Below are 23,949 nucleotides of genomic sequence, written 5' to 3' on the forward strand. Positions count from 1 at the left end.
ACTGTGCCGCCCACAGATACTCTCCAATACTGAGAGATTTACTGTATTATTCTGAACAAACTGTGAAGTTTAGTATATTATTCTGAACAATAATAATAGTTTTTAATTTATTCACCTGTTTGCAAGTATCCTTTATGTTAAATTGAATGACCAGATAAAATATCAACAGTCGATTTATTTTTGATTCAATTACTCCCCATGGTCTATCGCGGTGTCTGATTTAAATGGTGCAAATGAGAAGACTCTCTGCTGGTAAATTTTATTTAAAGCAAGTTCCGTCATCATTTAAATGATTTATCGTGTAAATAATGTATAGCAGTGATGAATAGTCCCTCTATGTTCCAGTTTTATTACTTAGTGTGCATATTTACCTTTATTATGTGGACCACCTCATTATCTGGACAACTTCATCATCTGGCATTCTCCTGGCCCGTTTGTGACGGTCAATAAATTGTTTGAGTTATTTATTAACTTTGTGAATTTCTCACTACATCTATTTTACAGTGATCAAACAAGTTTGGACGCATAACATTATCAAAGTCACCTGGTCAGAGCCTTCACCTGGGATCACACCCATTCTTGATTTGCTGTGAAGGAGGAGGTCACCAGGAGATTGAGCCAGTGTTGGGCTTTGGGAGCAATAAGGGCACCTGATTTTTCATTTCGTCTCGCGTGTGTCGATCTTCGGATTACACCCAATCCTATTCACATTCAATGCTTTGTCTTTCATCAGATCAAAAAGTTTGTGATGGTAGGAGAACACAAGCGTGACGTTGAACATGGACTCACGTGAAGAAATATTGCAGCCTCATGCAGGAAAAGTGCAGAATGAAACATAGGGAAAAGGGGAAACTATTCCTGATTTTCCCAGGATGTAGGTCGTGCAGTTGGCAAATGGGATGGTTGTTGTGGTTCTGTTTGCCGAGCTGGAAGTTTTTGCTGCAAACGTTTCGTTCCCTGGCTAGGGAACATCATCAGTGCTATTGGAGCCTCCTGTGAAGCGCTGCTTTGATGTTTCTTCCGGTATTTATAGTGGTTTGTTCTTGCCGCTTCCGAGTGTCAGTTTCAGCTGTAGTGGTTTGTATGTGGGGTCCAGGTCGATGTGTCTGTTGATGGATGTTCTTGCCGTTTCCGGGTGTCAGTTTCAGCTGTAGTGGTTTGTATGTGGGGTCCAGGTCGATGTGTCTGTTGATGGATGTTCTTGCCGTTTCCGGGTGTCAGTTTCAGCTGTAGTGGTTTGTATATGGGGTCCAGGTCCATGTGTCTGTTAATGGAGTTTGTGGATGAATGCCATGCCTCTAGGAATTCCCTGGCTGTTCTCTGTCTAGCTTGTCCTATGATGGTAGTGTTTTCCCAGTCAAATCCCAGTCAATGGGATGGTTATAATGGGAAATACCAGTTGAATACTTATTGTTTAGAGGTGAAAGGTTTATAATAAAATTGTTATTTTATGTACTACCTTGCAAATGAGCATATCAGTGTTAAGACCATAAGAAACAGGAAGACGAGTACGACATGCTACCGCTGAAATACTGCCTCCAGAACATTCTCATTTTAATTCAGGTAGATCTTCCACCATCACCATCCAATTTACCCACAGCACGACCGACACCAATTTCACTTTCTGAAAGAAATCAGAGAGATCAACTGAGCAGAAAATGTACCGTCAGCTCATTGAACTTGCGCCAGTCAGAAACATTACTGCGTTATTCTGATTCCATTCCCCTGCACTTCCCATAGTCTGTTGTGGTTCTGTTCGCCGAGCTGGGAGTTTTTGTTGCAAACGTTTTGTCCCCTGTCTAGGTGACATCTTCAGTGCTTGGGAGCCTCCTGTGAAGCACTTCTGTGCTGATTCCTCCGGCATTTATACTGGTTTGTCTCTGCCGCTTCCGGTTGTCAGTTGCTGTCCGCTGAAGTGGCCGGTATATTGGGTCCAGGTCGCTGTGTCTGTTGATAGAATTTGTGGATGAGTGCCATGCCTCTAGGAATTCCCTGGCTGTTCTCTGTCTGACTTGCCCTATAATAGTGGTGTTGTCCCAATCAAATTCATGTTGTTTGTCATCCGAGTGTATGGCTACTAAGGATAGCTGGCCATGTCATTTCGTGGCTAGTTGATGTTCATGGATGCGGGTTGTTAGCTGTCTTTCTGTTTGTCCTATGTAGTGTTTTGTGCAGTCCTTGCATGGGATTTGGTACACTACGTTGGTTTTGTGTACAAAATCCCATGCAAGGACTGCACAAAACACTACATCAGACAAACAGGAAGACAGCTAACAACCCGCATCCATGAACACCAACTAGCCACAAAACAACACGACCAGCTATCCTTAGTAGCCATACACTCAGATGACAAACAACATGAATTCGACTGGGACAACACCACTATTATAGGGCAAGCCAAACAGAGAACAGCCGGGGAATTCCTAGAGGCATGGCACTCATCCACAAATTCTATCAACAAACACATCGACCTGGACCCAATATACCGGCCACTGCAGCGGACAGCAACTGACAACCGGAAGCAGCAGAGACACACCACTATAAATGCCGAAGGAATCAGCACAGGAGCACTTCACAGGAGGCTCCCACGCACTGAGGATGTCACCTAGCCAGGGGACGAAACATTTGCAACAAAAACTCCCAGCTCGGCGAATAGAACCACAACAACGAGCACCCGAGCTACAAATCTTCTCACAAACTTTGAATTCCCATAGTCTGCATTACAAGTGTTCATCTGAAAAACTATTCAATGTTATCAGAGTTCTCTGCCTGAGATAGATCAATTCTTGATCAGGGAGGAGGCGTTAGAAATTGTGGGAAGCGCAAAAATACACAAACCCCCTGGGCCAGATGGAATTATCCTCGGATTCTCTGGTAAGCCCGGGAGAAGATTGCCAAGTCCTTGACTTTGAACTGTATGTCGTCATAGTTTACAGGAATAGTACCAGGTGACTGGAGGATGGCAAATGTTGTTCCCTTGTTCAAGAAAGGGCACAGAGACAACTCTGGCAATTATAGACCAGTGAGGCTTACTTCGGTTGTGGGTAAAGTGTTGTAAAAGTTATCAGATATATGTTTCATAATCAACTCCGTCGAAATAAGTTGATTAAGGTTAGTCAGCACAGTTTTGTGAAAGGCGTGTCATGCCTCACAAAACTTACTGAGTTTTTTCAGAAGCTGACCAAACAGGTGAATGAGGGTAAATCAGTTGATGTGATGTATATGGACGTCAGTAAGGTTTTAATAAGGTTCCCCATGATAGGCTACCGCACAAAATAAGGAGGCATGGGATTGAGGGCGATGTAGTTGTTTGGATCAGATGTTCGCTTGCTGATAGAAGACAGAGGGTGGTGATTCATGGGAAATATTCACCCTGGAGTTCAGTTACTACTGGTGTAGCACAAGGATCGATTTAGATCCATTGCTGTTTGTCATTTTTATAAGCCACCGGGGTGAGGGCGGAGAACGATATAAGTTAGTAAATTCGCGGATGACACTAAGGCCGGTACAATTGTGGATAGTGCCAAAGGATGTTGTAGGTTACAAGGGGAGATGGATAAGCTGCAGAGAAGGACTGAGAGGTGGCAAAAGGGGTTTAATGCAGAAAAATGTGAGATGATTCACTTTGGAAGGAGTAACAGGAACGCAGAGTACTGGACAAATGATAGGATTCTTGGGAGGGTGAATGAGGTGAGCGATCTCAGTCTCAATGTACATAGATCTCTGAAAGTTTCCACACGAGTTGATAGGGCTGTTAAGAAGACTTTTATTCGTAGAGAGATGGCGTTTCGGAATTACGAGTTCACGCTGCAGCTGTGCAGAACTCTGGTGGGCCAGCAATCGGAGTGTTACGTGCAGTTTTGGCCACCCCATTATCGGAAGGGTATAGAAGGGTTCAGGGAATATTTATTAGGATTTTTGCCTGGTACGGAGGGTTGGTCTTACGAGGAAAGTTTGTGGGAGTTGAGCTGTTTCTGTTAGAGAGAGCCGAATGTTGAGAGGTGACTTAATTGAGGTGAGATCATCAGAGAGTTGGGCAGGAAGAGCCTTTTCCCTAGAATGGTGATGGCTAGCACGAGGGAGCATAACTATAAATTGAGGCATGAGAGATGTCAGAGATAGTTCCTTTATACAGTGAATAGTGAGATATTAGAACACACTGCCTGCAATAGCAGTCGACTCACCAACTTTACAGGCATTTAAGTGATCATTGGATACTCCATACTCCACTATGTTCCACCAGTGCTACCTCTCAAAGTAGCTCATCGAGGATATCCTCATTTCTTTTCAGCTGAGACCCCCACTACTACCACTGCATTTATCCATGACAGCATATTCATCCATTTCCCTTTCTGAAAAACAAATTGATACTAATTTCCCCTTGTCCCTTTCTCTCATACTGCACGTTCCGTGTATCATGCCTGAGTGCTAGTCAACCTGTTGGACTATAACCTGGTGTTGCGTGATATTTAACTTTGTCCCACCCCGGTCCAACACCGGCTCCACCACATCGTGATGCATTTCAGCCTGCTGAAGTACTCCCTGGCCTCACTGATTCGAGTTCTCAGCCATTCTGTTCACGCCATGTGGGATCAAAAATGTTTGAGGCAACGGAATGTTGCAGATGCCATGACAATATTCCCGTGATAATGCTGAAGACTTGTGGTCCAGAACCTACACAACCATTTTTTCCACGTATGGAGTCAGCTATTACAAGGGGGGGCATAGCTTTAAATTAAGGGGTGGTAGATATAGGACTGATATTAGGGGTAGATTCTTTACTCAGCGAGTCGTGAGTTCATGGAATGCCCTGCCAGTAACAGTGGTGGACTCTCCCTCTTTATGGGCATTTAAACGGGCATTGGATAGGCATATGGAGGATAGTGGGCTAGTGTAGGTTAGGTGGGCTTGGACCGGTGCAACATCGAGGGCCGAAGGGCCTGTACTGCGCTGTATTTTTCTATGTTCTATGTTCTATGTTCTATGTTCTAGCCACATTGTTCCACTAAACATCCAACACATGCTTTGATGTAGCAAGGTTTCCCAGCTGTATCCTGGAACAAAAAAGTAGAACAATTTCACGCCCAGCCAATAACCACCCCAGCCGTTTATCCCTGACCATTAGGAACGTGGTCTTCACCAATGCTGCAAAATGTCACTTGTGTAGGAATAAACTGTTCACTGATGTTCAAATTAGTTTCTACCAGGACAATACTGTTCCTGAATTCATTATAAGCGTTTCTAAATATGACAATAGACAATAGACAATAGGTGCAGGAGTTGGCCATTCTGCCCTTCGAGCCTGCACCACCATTCAATATGGTCATGGCTGATCATTCCTAATCAGTATCCTGTTCCTGCCTTATCTCCATAGCCCTTGATCCCACTATCTTTGAGAGCTCTATCCAACTCTTTCTTAAATGAATCCAGAGACTGGGCCTCCACTGCCCTCTGGGGCAGAGCATTACACACAGCCACCACTCTCTGGGTGAAGATGTTTCTCCTCATCTCTGTCCTAAATGGTCTACCCCGTATTTTTAAGCTGTGTCCTCTGGTTCGACACTCATCCATCAGCGGAAACATGTTTCCTGCCTCCAGAGTGTCCAATCCTTTCATAATCTTATATGTCTCAATCAGATCCCCTCTCAGTCTTCTAAACTCAAGGGTATACAAGCCCAGTCGCTCCAGTCTTTCAGTGTAAGGTAATCCCGCCATTCCAGGAATTGACCTCGTGAACCTACGCTGCACTCCCTCAATAGCCAGAATGTCTTTCCTCAAATGTGGAGACCAGAACTGCACACAGTACTCCAGGTGTGGTCTCACCAGGGCCCTGTACAGCCGCAGAAGCATCTGACCAATTCATGACCAAATGGGACAGGACATAGAGAATATCCAAGTTTGAATGATAAGTGGCACGTAACATTCCCACAACAAAGGAGCAGGCAATTATCTTGTCTAACACGAGATGTCCTGCACACAGTTTTTTGGGATTTATTGTACTTAATGCTGTGGGACTATGCCCACTGCGTACACTACTAGCGTCCCACGGGCTGTCATTGTCTGGAACTGAACTGTACTCGCCATATAAGTATCATTACTACAGGAGCAAATCAGAAACTCATAATTATGGAGCAAATAACTCACCTCCACGTTCACTAATGTCTCATGAGTATTCGGCACGGTGGCACAGTGGTTAGCACTGCTGCCTCACAGCGCCAGAAACCCGGGTTCAATTCCCGACTCAGGCGACTGACTGTGTGGAGTTTGCACATTCTCCCCGTGTCTGCGTGGGTTTCCTCCGGATGCTCCGGTTTCCTCCCACAGTCCAAAGATGTGCAGGTCAGGTGAATTGGCCATGCTAAATTGCCCGTAGTGTTAGGTAAGGGGTAAATGTAGGGGTATGGGTGGGTTGTGCTTCGGCGGGTCGGTGTGGACTTGTTGGGCCGAAGGGCCTGTTTCCACACTGTAAGTAATCTAATCTAATGTAGTGGGCGGCAGGGTGGCACAGTGGTTAGCACTGCTGCCTCACAGCACCTGAGACTCGGGTTCAATTCCCGCCTCAGGCGACTGACTGTGTGGAGTTTGCACGTTCTCCCTGTGTCTGCGTGGGTTTCCTCCGGGTGCTCCGGTTTCCTCCCACAGTCACAAAGATGTGCGGGTCAGGTGAATTGGCCATGCTAAATTACCCGTAGTGATAGGTAATGGGTAATATATGGGTGGGTTGCGGGTCGGTGTGGACTTGTTGGGCCGAAGGGCCTGTTTCCACACTGTAAGTAATCTAATCTAATCTAAAAACAGCAATATGATAGAATACACAGCAGCACTTTCCTCTCCTGGTGCAGTTCAAAACACAATTAACAACCATTTGATAGGGTTCCCCATGGTAGGCTCATTCATAAAGTCAGGAAACATAGGATGCAGGGAGATTTGGCTATCTGGATTCAGAATTGGTTGGCTGACAGAAGGCAGAGAGTGGTTGTAGATGGAAAATATTCTGCCTGGAGGTCAGTGTGGAGTGGGGTTCCACAGGGCTCTGTTCTTTGTAGTTTTTATAAATGACTTGGACAAGGAGGTTGAGGGCTGGGTTAGTAAATTTGCAGGTGACACAAAGGTTGGAGGTGTCGTCGATAGTATCGAGGGCTATTGCAGGGTGCAGAGAGACATAGACAGGATGCAGAGCTGGGCTGAGAAATGGCAGATGGAGTTCAACCTGGATAAATGTGAAGTGATGCGTTTTGGAAGGTCGAACTTGAATGCTGAACATAGGATTAAAGACAGGATTCTTGGCAGTGTGGAGGGACAGAGGGATCTGGGTGTGCAAGTACATAGATCCCTCAAAGTTGCCACCCAAGTAGATAGTGTTGTTAAGAAAGCATATGGTGTTTTGGCTTTCATTAATGGGGGATCGAATTTAAGAGCCGCGAGGTTTTGCTGCAGCTCTACTGGTGAGACCACACTTGGAATATTGTGTCCAGTTCTGGTCACCCTACTATAGGAAAGATGGATTGGAGCCCATAACAGCAGAATTGGTTCCCACTGCTTTTGGAGAGTTATGTCTTAAGGGACGTTAACTAACAAGGAGTCAAACTTAACTCTACCCATGGCTGTGCGTTTCATGACAGGCTCTGCGGTGTTGTTTCGGAGAGACATTGTCGAGTATAGAACAATTTATCTGTCCAATCAGTAGTACGAACAATCACGTTAACAGCGCATTTCATTTTGGGGAAAACCTCGAAGCACGCTGGCAGACATGTAGGTGACAGTGGGAAACCGGGCAGGGAACACGTGCTCTGGAGTGTAGCCCATAACCAGCAAGTAACAATTGCTGAGGTCACTCGTTTTGAGTTTGATAAATCAATTGAGTCACGGGCCCCATTGAAAGGAGGATTTCTGAAATCACTCAAATAGAAAGGCTGAGGCACTTGGGGCTGTTCTCATTGGAGAAAAGAAGGTTTAGGGGTGACTTGATAGAGGTGTACAAAATGATTAGGGGTTTAGATAAGGTTGACCATGAGAACCTTTTTCCACGTATGGAGTCAGATATTACGAGGGGGCATAGCTTTAAATTAAGGGGAGGTAGGTATAGGACAGATGTTAGGGGTAGATTCCTTACTCAGCGAGTCATGAGTTCATGGAACGCCCTGCCAGTAGCAGTGGTGGACTCTCCCTCTTTATGGGCATTTAAACGGGCATTGGATAGGCATATGGAGGATAGTGGGCTAGTGTAGGTTAGGTGGGCAACATCGAGGGCCGAAGGGCTTGTACTGCGCTGTATTTAGACTGTTGCTCCTGTCCTGCCAGGAGATATTGGAACAGACAGTCAATTAAAACCATTCACTCCCAGCCTGGCTGCTGTCTCACACGCAGTTCTGCTGTCCTTTTCCCATCACTACCATCTGTGTTTGAGGTCAGCTCATTTTGATTCCTGATGAAAGTCTTCATGCCCGAAATATCGGTTCTCCTGCTCGTCGGCTGCTACCTGAACTGCTGTGCTTTTCCAGCACCACACTCTAGCCTCTGATCTTGTACAAAGTCAGTGCTTACTTTCACCTCATTTAGCTCATCTGGAAACCAATGCTGATGGGGGTCCACTGATGATTTTTTTAATGGCAAATACTCACTGCGTGTCTGCATTTAGATTTCTCTTGTTTAGCTATTTTCTTGGAAGATGTTACTAGGTACCTCTGGGGCAGTGTGGATTGATATTGGGCCGACTATCTCAAAGGTAAGGACAACACAACAGACTGCAATCGTATTTTTTTTTCCTTATTAAATGATAGAATAATTGTTGTGATTGAATATTTCCCAGCACTCTGAAACTGCTCTCGGAACCTGGACAGAGTTGAAATGTGAATAAAAGGATTCGTGACAGCAATTGATGTTCTGCAGCATATACCCAACTTGCACAAAAGTCCAAAATGAGGTGTCGTGTCAAAGTAAGATACAACATTAAAGCTATATAGGACATATCTAAGCCACAAAAATATGAAGCTTCTGGAAATAGTGAAGCGAAAAATCAAGGATTTCCTACTGCTCTGCATTTCTGGGTCACTTTGATCCTTTCTCTTGTTGACAATCCTCAGTCCTCTGAGAACTCGACTTGTCAATAAAATCTGACTGAGTGTCAATGCGTTCAGCAATATCATTAATACCAATGGGGCCAAAAGACTTAAAATTATATCTAATCCAGAAAACGCCACCCACCAGGGCGTAGCACAATAACTAGGCTTTACAGAGCTGAAACATGGTACATTGCCAGTAATTTCATGAGGTTCATATGCAAATTGGAACGGAATATTTTTCAACAACAGTAGAAATGATGCCAATGCTAGTAGTAAAGCTGCGGGTTTCCCTGAGCAATATTTGATTTTCATCTTCTGGCAGCAGATGATGAAAAACAGAAAGTAACAGTAAACCTGACAGAACAATCTGTGGCTGCACAACTGATGACACTGAGAATGCTACAGACGGTACTCATGTCCAAGAAATAAACAATAAAACATTATGACCTCAATGATAATGAGCAGTAGATCCACCACTGTTATCATCACGGGATAACACATGGTGCACTTGCTAAGTCCGCGCTTTCCCCGAGACAGGTTTATAATCGCTATGACATGGACTGAAAGAGCCAGGGATAAAATAAAGAAAACGAGTCACAATATAATTGGAGTTGCTGAGCCTGAAGAATTTAGCACATATAACTGTAGACTGAATATGATCGGATATTAAGGAATCCCAGTCATTGATTGAAATCTTCTCAATATGGTTTGTTTCAATTTTGAACTGATTTGGGAGAGGGAGGGAGTTGCAGCATGTCACCATGGAATAGGTCCCACAGATGGGTTTTATGTGCATGCTGCCCTAATTAAAACAATTATTACGTTAATAACATTCAAGTCACCATAGCCTTACCGGATCATAGACCTGCTGCCTCATTAGAGAGAGATGCCTGGTGATTTATGCTCAGGGCTGTGATACCTCGGGTGAGTGGAGAGAGTGACAAGGCGAGTCCTTTATAGTAACATCAGCCAGTGATGTTAATTGTGCACACGCTGTTAGCATCACACCGCTTCACAAATTAACCACTCAATCAACAAAACTAAACCAACACCCATAAATGATGTTGGGTTATACCTGGATTCGATTTTTCGCATTGAACTCCTGGAGACTCAAGAATTACAGCTGATGGGACACACAGATAGATTCAGAAGCAAATTCAGGGTTTCGGAAAACCTCAGGTATGACAGCAGGAGATGGATGGGTGAAGAGTCTTGGTCTGCTTCTGGTGACCACGAGGTATATTCTTCTCCTCCTAGGTTATTGTTTAATTCGCTGCACTTGGAACAGCTCAAACTTATTCTTGTCTGGGATCATCCTCAGCAAACTGTCAACCAACCTGCCTTCCTGAAGGGCAAGCTTTAACATCGAAAGCATTGGCTACAAAACACCTTTGACCCACAGGGCGCGGCCAGTTTGAGGTAAAGAATTTCACCCCACTCCCTTCATTAAGAATCAGAAGTCAATCTCTTCCCTATCGCTAGGAGAAAGTGAGGATTGCAGGTGCTGGAGATCAGGGCTGAAAATGTGTTGCTGGAAAAGCGCAGCAGGTCAGGCAGCATCCAAGGAGCAGGCGAGTCGACGCTTTTCCAGCAACACATTTTCAGCTCTTTACTATCGCTGTCCACATTATTGAGTAATAGTGAGGAAGTAGACAACAAATACCATGAATAGAAACTGCCCTCATAAGTCTGCTAAACTCAGTAAGAAATGATATTTAGACAGGTATCTGAATAGGAACGATTTAGAAGCCAAATGGGGCAGCACGGTGGCACAGTGGTTAGCTCTGCTGCCTCACAAGGCCAGAGATCCAGGTTCAATTCCTGCCTCATGCGACTGACTGTGTGGAGTTTGCTCATTCTCCCCCTGTCTGTGTGGGTTTCCTCCAAAGATGTGCGGGTTAGGTGAATTGGCTGTGCTAAATTGCCCGTAGTGTTAGGTGAAGGGGTAAATGTAGGGGAATGGGCCTGGCTGGGTTGCGGGTCGGTGTGGACTTGTTGGGCTGAAGGGCCTGTTTCCACACTGTAATTGGACAGTGAGACCGAGTTAGGGCTTGGATTTGGTGCGTTTTGACCAAGAATGCAGGGATTGAAAGAAACAGCAGGTGTTGAAAGATGAGTATTTTCTGCGTTGGCTAGGGGGGTGCTGGAGGCTAAATGAGCACAGAATCTCAAACAACAGATGGAGAGATTTCTCATCATCTCCACGTTTTCTTAAATTGTGACTCCTGGATTTCAATATTGATGGTCGCTGGTGGGGCCATCCTTCCTGTTGTTACACCAACCTATCATGTCAGAATGTTACAGGGACCTAATAGAGTGCCCCCTCATTCACCTAAACTTCAGCAAGTTGACTAATAACTGCTCCTGTTATTTAGTGGGAGGCAGGGTTCATTCAATGGTAAACGATGTCAGGAATATGAAAAACAAATCAGCTAATTAATTATACTGCAGCTCTGGGCTAATGATGGAGAACTTATTCAAGCAGAGACACTGGGAGGCGCTCGATGCTCACGTGGAATTCACCGGTGTGCCAAAAGACGTTTTAACCTGGAGTATGAACTGTAGGGCTATATGAACAAGAGTTCACCATTCAGCTCCTCCAATCTGTTCTACTATCCAATCACCTCATAGTCAATCTATGGCCCGAGCTCCATCTATCTTCAAATTTTTGCTTAACAAATATACATCTAACTCAAATTAGAATTCAGAACTTGCACTTGTGGAAGAGAGTTCCAAATTTCAAACTCCTCTCGTGTGTAGAATCGCTTCTGAACAGCTTTCTGAAGGGGCTGGCCCTCATTTTTACAAAATAACCCTAGTTCTAATCCCCTACTTGTGTAATTAATTTATCTTAGTCTACCCTGTCTTTTCCCTTTAATGCCTTGAAGATTTTGGTCACGCCTTTAACTTCCAAATTCTGGTGGAACCAGGTCCAATTTGTTGAATCTTTCATAACTGAACCCAGAAATCTAGTTGACAACACGACGGCTGGAGGAGGAGCGCCTCATCTTCCGCCTGGGAACCCTCCAACCACAAGGGATGAACTCAGATTTCTCCAGTTTCCTCATTTCCCCTCCCCCCACCTTGTCTCAGTCGGTTCCCTCAACTCAGCACCGCCCTCCTTACCTGCAATCTTCTTCCTAACCTCTCCGCCCTCACCCCACTCCGGCCTATCACCCTCACCTTGACCTCCTTCCACTTATCACATCTCCATCGCCCCTCCCCCAAGTCCCTCCTCCCTACCTTTTATCTTAGCCTGCCTGGCACCCTCTCCTCATTCCTGATGAAGGGCTTATGCCCGAAACATCGAATTTTCTATTCCTTGGATGCTGCCTGACCTGCTGTGCTTTAACCAGCAACACATTTTCAACCAGAAATCTAGTTATCAATCTCATAAACCTATGTTGTACTCCTTCTCAGGACAATCTATCCTCCCTTCAGATCCCTCAGATCTGCCTGCAATGATCCAAATAATGTCTGAGCACTCTGTCTATTTACAATAGATTTAATTTAGCTCAGCCCAACACAAGCTTCGCATTCTCTAATCACAGCCTCGATGCACGAGAACCTGCCAACACCAGTTCAATGCCTCTGAGGTACTTATTTTTCCTTTTTCAGTACATTCTAGCCCTGGGAATGAGATCTGGGGCTGAGATGCCAAGTATAAGTCTCAGAAGTCTACAGGGCAAATGTTATCCTGGGATTGTATTCGTTGGAGTTTAGAAGATTAAGGGTAGACTTAATAGAAACGTACAAGATAATACATGGCTTGGAAAGGGTGGACGCTAGGAAATTGTTTCCGTTAGGCGAGGAGACTAGGACCCGTGGACACAGCCTTAGAATTAGAGGGGGTCAATTCAGAACAGAAATGCGGAGACATTTCTTCAGCCAGAGGGTGGTGGGCCTGTGGAATTCATTGCCGCAGAGTGCAGTGGAGGCCGGGACGCTAAATGTCTTCAAGGCCGAGATTGATAGATTCTTGTTGTCTCGAGGAATTAAGGGCTACGGGGAGAACGCTGGTAAGTGGAGTTGAAATGCCCATCAGCCGTGATTGAATGGCGGAGTGGACTCGATGGGCCGAATGGCCTTACTTCCACTCCTATGTCTTATGGTCTTATAACGAGATTACAAAGGCTGACGTCCTTCATTCAGGGTAACAGTGGAAGATTGCCGGATCCCCAGATCAAGCCCATATATTCGACACAACAGAAGCAGATGTTGACCACTGACCATGGGCGACGCCGAACCGATGGAGAAGAGAGCGACTCTAGAGAGAAAAGTAAATGAAGGGACCGAAGCAAATACGAGTCATGTGATGAGTGGGACAGCTGAAGACGGTCAATGGCATCTGAACCTGTGATGGCCTTTAGCTGCCTGTCAGAAGGCAATAGAATATATAGGCTCAAGGTTTGTGCGAAGATTTGTAGCTCGGGTGCTCGTTGTTGTGGTTCTGTTCGCCGAGCTGGAAGTTTCTGTTGCAAACGTTTCGTCCCCTGGCTAGGAGATATCATCAGTGCTCTGGAGCCTCCTGCGAAGCGCTTCTTTGATGTTTCTTCCGGTATTTATAGTGGTCTGTCCTTGCCGCTTCCGGGTGTCAGTTTCAGCTGTCCACTGTAGTGGTTGGTATATTGGGTCCAGGTCGATGTGTTTGTTGATGGAGTTTGTGGATGAATGCCATGCCTCTAGGCAGAGAAATGGAAATGTTCTGAAGGGAGCTTATTTGAAATTGGACACAGCGTTAAAAAGCAGGGCCTAAAAGGTAGTAATAACTGGATTGTTCGCTGTGCCACATGCTAATGGAAGTAGAAATGCAAGGATAGAGCAGATGAATGTGTGTCTGCAGAACTGGGGGTGCAACTGGAAATAATATGTGTTTTTGGATCATTGGAATCTCTTCTGGCACAGAAGTGACTTGTATATGAATGGTTGTTGGAAACTGACTTGGAGGAGAACCGATATCCTGGTGGGAAGATTCCGCTCGACAGAATTCATACTGAGTAATTGGGTGGGGGGCTGTTGGTGGGCAGCACAGGCAAAACGAGAAACATGACAACGTCTGGGGCTGGTACAGTTGGGAAGAGGGACAGATCAAAGTGTCAACGCAGGCAACCGCAAAGCTGAGAACGAGTTAAGACTGATAAATCAAAATTCATTATTTCAAACTCAGAGACCTAGCAGGTAAAACAGATGAACTCAGGTGATGGCTGCAGGATTTGGGAATGGGACGTCTTAGCGATTACAGAAACATGGTTCAAGGAAGGGCAGAGCCGGAAGGTATCTATGATTATTTCTAAACCAATGAATACTGGTGCTCACAACACTGTTGGATCGTCAAGGTGGGGTATTCACTCAAATACAGTGTGACTTTACCATGATCACATCTACATTGTGTTACATGTATCCTTGGATCACCCTAGTCAGTTACCAACACCGATTGCAATGATATTCGGACAGTGAATCCCTCTAATAATTGGCTAAGTGATCCAGTTAGTGAATTAACGTTGCAAAATTGCACAGTAGCAGAGTTTCTGTGTAATATCCTCTCCATGAAATGAACCACACAGGGTATGATTTTACTTTGCATTGGGTTCCACCTGACCATGGGCAGTTCTTTCCACTGAAATCAGAAAATTAAAAGTGACCAGCACGGGCAGACATCAAAGGTCAGAGAACTGGCCGAGTGTATGAGGCACACGGGCTGGCGTTCGGGAAATGACATCGAGTAAAACGGCCAAGCTAATCTCAAAAGGTCATTCATTCAGGGTGCAACAGGGGGGTGCAGATGCTGGAGGTTTGAAGCAAGAACAGGGGCTGTGTGAGATAATCAGAACACACGGCAATATCTGTTAAGGGAGACAGAGAGAGCTAACGTTTCAACTCCAGGAACACTTGTTCAGAAAAACAAACAAGGATTTTGAAGAGGGGTCACTAGACTGGAACCATTAACTCTGCTTTCTTTCTCTCTCCACAGACCCTGCCTGACCAGCTGAGATTCCCCACACCTTTGGTTTTATTTACATATTTCGGATGCTTGGCTGTGCAAAGTGTTCGGGTAGACTCTGTCGACTCAAAGACTGACTTGCAACGCAGAAGGACAGCAAATATGTAGGTTAATTCCTTACATCAGCTGAGGTTACCATGACAGTCTATCCTGCTCAATCACACCTCTCACTTGACCCATAGTGACCACCATGTTAAACCACCAGCAAACACCTTTCACTGAAGTGAAACAACAGCCCTGTTATTTGTTGAGAAAATGGTGAATATCACTGAATATGACACTGGAATATATGATGATCACTTATGTGACTGACTATCAATCGCTCAACAAAGTCAACAAACAACTATAAACCGAAAGCACAGGGGATTCTGGAAATAAGGAAATGGCTAGAAAATCTCAGCAAGTCTGGCAAGCATCTGTGGACAGAACTTGGTGGAAAAGTTTGATTTCTTTCGACACATGCTGCCAAACCTTCATAGATCTTCTGTTTTTAGTAAAAGCAGTAACTAGTCTGCAAACCTAAACAAGTTAATGTCACCAACCAGGAACAACAATGATGGCAATTACTGCATGCACAATTTTAGAAACATTGTGGAATGCGTCAAGCATTTTTCTGCATGAATTGGCCTGTGGTGTTGAATTTGAGTGAATGGAAATTGAGGCATGACATTATCGCACCTGGAATTTATACCTGTGGATCAGGACTGTAAGGTTGTAACATGCCTTTGCATTAGATCAGCTTACTTGAGGATTGGGAGCAGTTTATGTTTTAGGAACGAGAACAAAGGGATTGATTAAATGCGGGAGAGATACAGAATGATTATGAGCTTGTAGAGAACATGGAAAAGGATTAATAAAGAGAAATGGAAGAGAGAGAGGGTGTGTGTGTGTGTATGCGTGTGTGTGTGGGGGGGGGTGTGTGGGGGGGGGGTGTGAGGGGGGAGTGTGTGTGTGTGAGGGGGGAGTGTGTGTGTGTGTGTCTGTGTGCGTGTCTGTGTGTGGGGGGGCGGAGGGCGGTGTGAGTGTGTGTGTGAGTGTGTGTGAGGAGGAGTGTGTGTCTGTCAGGGGGAAAGTGTGTGTGTGTGTGTGTGAGGGGGGAGTGTGTGTGTGTGTGTATGTGGGGGCGGAGGGCGGTGTGAGTGTGTGTATGTGAGTGTGTGTGTGTGTGTGTGAGGAGGAGTGTGTGTGTGTGTGTGTGTGTGAGTGTGTGTGTGAGTGTGTGTGTGTGAGTGTGAGTGTGTGAGTGTGTGTGTGTGTGTGAGGAGGAGTGTGTGTGTGTGAGTGTGAGTGTGTGTGAGTGTGTGTGCGTGTCTGTGTGTGTGTGTGTGAGTATGTGTGTGTGTGAGTGTGTGTGTGTGTGTCTGTGTGTGTGTGTGAGGAGGAGAGTGTGAGTGTGAGTGTGTGTGTGTGAGTGCGTGTGTGTGAGTGTGTGTGTGTGAGGAGAGTGTGAGTGTGTGTGAGTGTGTGTGCGTGTCTGTGTGTGTGTGTGTGAGTATGTGTGTGTGTGAGTGTGTGTGTGTGTGTCTGTGTGTGTGTGTGAGGAGGAGAGTGTGAGTGTGAGTGTGTGTGTGCGTGTGTGTGTGTGAGTATGTGTGTGTGTGAGTGTGTGTGTGTCTGTGTGTGTGAGAGGAGGAGAGTGTGAGTATGTGTGTGTGTGAGTGTGTGTGTGTGTGCGTGTGTGTGAGTATGTGTGTGTGTGAGTGTGTGTGTGTGTGTCTGTGTGTGTGTGTGTGTGTGAGGAGGAGAGTGTGAGTGTGAGTGTGTGAGTGAGTGTGTGTGTGAGTGTGAGTGTGTGAGTGTGAGTGTGTGTGTGTGTGTGTGTGCGCGTGTGTGTGTGTGTGTGTGTGTGAGTGTGTGTGTGTGAACCAGCAATGACAATGTCTTTGCCCTGATGGAAGTTTCTGCCTGTGACTGCATTGGAGTAGCAGCCCATTGGGAGCTGGAAGCTTCACGCTTAAAACTGGGGACTGCAATCATTTGTTATCAAACGTGAGGAATTCACGTCATGAGCTTATTTATTGCGTTACTGAAATTTACTCTTCACCTGGACATTGTTACTGAATAAATAAATGTTTGGATGTGTGATTTCTGATAACGTCATATAATCGCCTGTCACAACTTCTCACACTAAAACAGTTAGCAATTGTGACATTCTATTGAATGTTAACGTAGGAGTGAGATCATGTATTTCATAGTCAAATAATTTCTGATTAACTGTTCGAGGTAATGTCAGCAGAGCCCTACTACGGATTTCATTTTGATGGAGACCTACAGAGGGCTCCAAGCTGATAGCAATTACTGAATAATTCTTTTCCTTGGTCAATTCCTTTGGATCATGGAACGATGGGGCATCCGCAGGTTCCCTGCTTAATTCCCTTCTTTCACTGGCATAACAACAACTGCCTCACATTCTACGTAGCTATGGAGAAGGAGAGGATGAGGCAAAATGGGAGGATATTTAATGGGGAAGAGGAAACGATGATGCGATTAGACATGAGTTAGGAAGCATGGACTGGGAGCAATTGTTCCATGGTAAAGGCACTATAAACATGTGGAGACTGTTTAAGGAACAGTTGTTGCGAGTGATGAATAAATATGTCCCTCTGAGACAGGCAAGAAGGGGTAAGATAAAGGAACCTTGGATGATGAGAGCGGTGGAGCTTCTCGTCAAAAGGAAGAAGGTTGCTTACATAAGGTGGAGGAAGCTAGGGTCAAGCTCAGCTCTACAGGATTACATTCTTCGAGGAGAAAGTGAGGACTGCAGATGCTGGTGATCAGAGCTGAAAATGTGTTGCTGGAAAAGCGCAGCAGGTCAGGCAGCATCCAAGGAGCAGGAGAGTCGACGTTTCGGGCACAAGCCCTTCATCAGGAATGAGGAGAGGGTGCCAGGCAGGCTAAGATAAAAGGTAGGGAGGAGGGACTTGGGGGAGGGGCGATGGAGATGTGATAGGTGGAAGGAGGTCAAGGGGAGGGTGATAGGCCCGAGTGGGGTGGGGGCGGAGAGGTCAGGAAGAAGATTGCAGGTTAGGAGGGCGGTGCTGAGTTCGAGGGATTTGACTGAGACAAGGTGGGGGGAGGGGAAATGAGGAAACTGGAGAAATCTGAGTTCATCCCTTGTGGTTGGAGGGTTCCCAGGCGGAAGATGAGGCGCTCTTCCTCCAACTGTCGTGTTGTTATGGTCTGACGATGGAGAACACTTCTGGGACGCCCGAACCAACCAACCCAACCACCCCGTGGCTCAACACTTTAACTCCCCCTCCCACTCCACCAAGAACATGCAGGTCCTTGGACTCCTCCATCGCCAGACCATAACAACACGACGGTTGGAGGAGGAGCGCCTCATCTTCCGCCTGGGAACCCTCCAACCACAAGGGATGAACTCAGATTTCTCCAGTTTCCTCATTTCCCCTCCCCCCACCTTGTCTCAGTCGAATCCCTTGAACTCAGCACCACCCTCCTAACCTGCAATCCTCTTCCTGACCTCTCCGCCCCCACCCCACTCCGGCCTATCACCCTCACCTTGACCTCCTTCCACCTATCCCACCTCCATCGCCCCTCCCCCAAGTCCCTCCTCCCTACCTTTTATCTGAGCCTGCCTGGCACCCTCTCCTCATTCCTGATGAAGGGCTCTGGCCCGAAACGCCGAATTTCCTGTTTCTTGGATGCTGCCTGACCTGCTGCGCTTTAACCAGCAACACATTTTCAGCTCTAGAGCATTACAGGCAGGCGAGGAAGGAGCTCAAAAATGGTCTGAGGAGAGCCAGGAGGGGGCAGGAGAAAGGCTTGGCAGAATGGATTAGGGAGAACACAAAGGCATTTTACACTTATGTGAGGAATAAGAGAATGGTCAAAGGAAGAGTAGGGCCGATCAGGGATAGCATAGGGAACTTGTGTGTGGAATCTGAGGAGGTAGGGGAAGCCCTAAATGAGCTTTTTGCTTCTGTCTTTACGAAAGAAACGAACTTTGTAGTGAATGAAACCTTTGAAGAGCAGGTGTGCATGCTGGAATGGATAGAGATAGAGGAAGCTGATGTGCTGAAAATTTTGTCAAACATTAAGATTGACAAGTCGCTAGACCCGGACCAGATTTGTCCTCGGCTGCTTTGGGAAACGAGAAATGTGATTGCTTCGCCACTTGTGACGATCTTTGCATCCTCGCTCTCCATTAGAGTCGTACCTGGGGACTGGAGAGAGGCAAATGTAATTCCTCTCTTCAAGAAAGGAAATAGAAAAATCCCCGGCAATTACAGACCAGTAAGTCTCACGTCTGTCGTCTGCAAGGTGTTAGAAAGGATTCTGAGGGATAGGATTTATGACCATCTGGAAGAGCATGGCTTGATTAAATGCAGTCACCACGGCTTTGTGAGGGGCAGGTCATGCCTCACAAACCTTATCGAGTTCTTTGAGGATGTGACTAGAAAAGTTGATGAGGGTCGAGCTGTGGATGTGGTGTATATGGACTTCAGCAAGGCATTTGATAAGGTTCCCCATGGTAGGGTCATTCAGAAGGTCAGGAGGAATGGGATACAGGGGAACGTAGCTGTCTGGATACAGAATTGGCTGGCCAACAGAAGACAGCGAGTGGTAGTAGAAGGAAAATATTCTGCCTGGAAGTCTGTGGTGAGTGGTGTTCCACAGGGCTCTGTCCTTGGGCCTCTACTGTTTGTAATTTTTATTCATGTCTTGGATGAGGGGATTGAAGGATGGGTTAGCAAGTTTGCAGATGACAGTAGGTGTCGTTGACAGTATAGAGGACTGTTGTAGGCTGCAGCGGGACATTGACAGGATGCAGAGATGGGCTGAGAGGTGGCAGATGGAGTTCAACCTGGATAAATGCGTGGTGATGCATTTTGGGAGGTCGAATTCGAAAGTTGAGTACAGGATTAAGGATAGGATTCTTGGCAGTGTGGAGGGACAGAGGGATCTTGGGGTGCAGGTACACAGATCCCTTAAAATGGCCACCCAAGTGGACAGGGTTGTTAAGAAAGCAAATGGTGTTCTGGCTTTCATTAACAGGGGGATTGAGTTTAAGAGTCGTGAGATCTTGTTGCAGCTCTGTAAAACTTTGGTTAGACCGCACTTGGAATACTGCGTCCAGTTCTGGTCACCCTATTATAGGAAAGATGTGGATGCTTTGGAGAGGGTTCAGAGGAGGTTTACCAGGATGCTGCCTGGACTGGAGGGCTTATCTTATGAAGAGAGGTTGACTGAGCTCGGACTTTTTTCTTTGGAGAAAAGGAGGAGGAGAGGGGACCTAATTGAGGTATACAAGATAATGAGAGGCATAGATAGAGTCGATAGCCAGAGACTATTTCCCAGGGCAGAAATGGCTAACACGAGGGGTCATAGTTTTAAGCGGGTTGGAGGAAAGTATAGAGGGGATGTCAGAGGCGGGTTCTTTACACAGAGAGTTGTGAGAGCATGGAATGTGTTGCCAGCAGCAGTTGTGGAAGCGAGGTCATTGGGGACATTTAAGAGACTGCTGGACATGCATATGGTCACAGAAATTTGAGGATGCTTACATGAGGATCAGTGGTCAACACAACATCGTGAGCTGAAGGGCCTGTTCTGTGCTGTACTGTACTGTTCTACGTTCAAAGTCATAGCGATGTACAGCGCAAAAGCAGAACCTTCGGTCCAACCCGTCCATTCTGACAAGGTATCCCAACTCAATCTAGTCACACCTGCCAGCACCCAGCCCACAACCCTCTAATTCCTTCCTATTCGTAGAATAATCCATACACCTTTTACATTTTGCAACTGTACCAGCCTCCACCTTTTCCTGTTGTATGTTCGATGTAACGATGCTCTGCCAGGAATGCCATGAAATACTTCACTTCCGAGCAGATGCAACTCCAATAGCAATCCAGAAGCTCAAGACACCATTCAGGGCAAAACAGCGCACTTTATTGACTGCATGTACACAAAGAATGGGCGGCACGGTGGCACAGTGGTTAGCACTGCTGCCTCACAGCGCCTGAAGACCCGGGTTCAATTCCCGACTCAGGCGACTGACTGTGTGGAGTTTGCACGTTCTCCCCGTGTCTGCGTGGGTTTCCTCCGGGTGCTCCGGTTTCCTCCCACAGTCCAAAAAAGATGTGCGGGTTAGGTGAATTGGCCATGCTAAATTGCCCGTAGTGTTAGGTAAGGGGTAATGTAGGGGTATGGGTGGGTTTCGCTTCGGTGGGTCGGTGTGAACTTGTTGGGCCGAAGGGCCTGTTTCCACACTGTAAGTCTAATCTAATCTAATCTAAAAAGAAAGCACTACCTTCTAATCTAAGACTCAGTCGTAGCAGTTTCTACAGGGTGTACTGCAGAAATTCACCAAATTCACCAGTCAGCACCTTCCAAATCCATGACCACTTCCAACTAGAAAAGACAAGATACACGAGTAAGAACTCCCCTGCAAGTTCCCCTCTGAGCACCTCACCATCCCGACTCGGGGAATATATAACCATTCCCGCCTGGTCGCAGGAACAAGATTTTGCAAATGCCTTCCGGATACAACTGTAGATCTACGTACGGTACATGGACTGCAGCGGTCCAGGAAGACATTGTCAAGGGGCAACTAGAGACGAGGAGGTAAACGCTGACACAGCCGGTAATGCCAACATCCTACGGGTGAATGAAAAATAGCGTTCCATGAACGGGTTTTTGCTCTCACAAAGTAATTTGATATATTCATAACAACAATGAACTCATGTAACCAGGAATTTTACTGCATTAACAATCTTCGCTCTGAACCTAGACAGTGTTGCAGCATAAATAATCGCAATTGTGCAAAAACTCTGCGACTTTAAACCCAAAAGTAGTGCGTTGGTGCAAAAATGGCGGGCAATTTTCAGGATTGATTACTTAAATGACATTAAATGAGAAATGTATAACAACTTTTAACCTGAGGAGGATGAGCCTCTCAAGTATAGTGAAGAATATAACCACAGGCCTCCTTCTGCTCTCCATGTCTGGGTCTCTGCGATTAGCTCCTTTATTTTCACCCTTCAGCCTGGCCCGAACGTGTCTGACTGTCAGAGCATCGGCCAACAGAATTAAAGCGAATGGCGGTAAAGAGGTTTAAACCAGATCAGGCCAATCTAATGTCACCCACCAAGTTGTAATAAGTCGGCTTGACTTTTCTTGACAGTGGAATGGCACTTAATTCATGCTCACCCAAGATTCATATTAAGATAGAATACCTTTCAGGGGCTGTCGTCGTTTTGTCAGTGTAATCATTTGTTCTCAGCTTCTGGCAAATGGTCACCAATCGGTCACAGGAGGAGAGCGTGAGGACCGCAGGTGCTGGCGAGTCAGAGTGGAAAAGGGTGGGGCTGGAAAAGGACTGCAGGTCACGCAACGTCCAAGGGGCAGGAAGAGTTGACGCTTCGACTATAACCCCTTCACTAGGAATGTGGAGGCGAAAGTGGAATGAGAGATGAATGGGTGTTCAAAGTTTGGGAGAAGATTTGTAGCTCGGGTGCTCATTGTTGTGGGTTCTGTTCGCCGAGCTGGGAGTTTGTGTTGCAGATGTTTCCTCCCCTGTCTAGGTGACACCCTCAGTGTTTGGGAGCCTCCTGTGAAGCGCTTCTGTGATCTTTCCTCCGGCATTTGTAGTGGTTTGTCTCTGCCGCTTCCGGTTGTCAGTTCCAGCTGTCCGCTGCAGTGGCCGATATATTGGGCCCAGGTCGATGTGCTTATTGATTGAATCTGTGGAGGAGTGCCATGCCTCTAGGAATTCCCTGGCTGTTCTCTGTTTGGCTTGTCCTATAATAGTACTGTTGCTTGTCATTGGAGTGTGTAGCTACTAGGGATAGCTGGTGATGTCGTTTCGTGGCTAGTTGGTGTTCGTGGATGCGGGTTGTTAGCTGTCTTCCTGTTTGTCCTATGTAGTGTTTTGTGCAGTCCTTGCATGGGATTTTGTACACTACATTGGTTTTGCTCATGCTGGGTATCAGGTCCTTTGTCCTGGTGAGTTGTTGTCTGAGAGTGGCTGTTGGTTTGTGTGCTGTTATGAGTCCTAGTGGTCGCAGCAGTCTGACTGTCAGTTCAGAAATGCTCCTGATGTATGGGAGTGTGTCCAGTCCTTTGGGTTGCGGCATGTCCTCTATCCCTTAGGCATCTGTTGATGAAATTGCGCGGGTATCCGTTTTTGGCGAATACCTTGTATAGGTGTTCTTCTTCCTCTTTTTGCAGTTCTGGTGTGCTGCAGTGTGTTGTGGCCCTTTTGAATAGTGTCTTGATGCAACTTCGTTTGTGTGTGTTGGGGTGGTTGCTTTCGTAGTTCAGGACTTGGGTGTGTTGTTTTCCTGTGTACCTTCGTGGGGAATTCTCCGTTCGGTGTTCTCTGTACCATCACGTCCAGGAATGGGAGCTGGTTGTCCTTTCCTTCCTCTCTCGTGAATCGGATTCCTGTGAGTGTGGCGTTGATGATCCGGTGTGTGTTCTCTATTTCTGTGTTTCCAAGGATTATCCACATATCATTGGACAAGCATATGGACGTACATAGATCAGTGTGGGTGAGATGGGCTTCGGATTAGTACGTCAGGGCAGCGCAACATGGAGGATCAAAGGGCCTGTACTGCGCTGCAATGTTCTATGTTCTATAAAAATGCACAGGTTTGAATCTGGACTGACCTTCCTCAGAGTGCAACACAATCCTTGGAGATAAGTTATGCTCCCTGTACATCACAGAAATCATTTCACCTTCACAATAATTTCTCACATTATACACATTAAATAGTGGGTTCTGCTCTCCCTGCAACGCAGAAACAATCTTTCTTTCAGAACTATTCCTCACATTATACACAATAAATGAACTGTTTCTGCTGCATTTGTACACACTGTTGGGATCCATTATTAAGGTTAGGTAGTGTAAGAAACTTTATTGTTAGG

The sequence above is a fragment of the Hemiscyllium ocellatum genome, chromosome 40, assembly GCF_020745735.1.
Source record: "Hemiscyllium ocellatum isolate sHemOce1 chromosome 40, sHemOce1.pat.X.cur, whole genome shotgun sequence".
Taxonomy (NCBI): Eukaryota; Metazoa; Chordata; class Chondrichthyes; order Orectolobiformes; family Hemiscylliidae; genus Hemiscyllium; species Hemiscyllium ocellatum.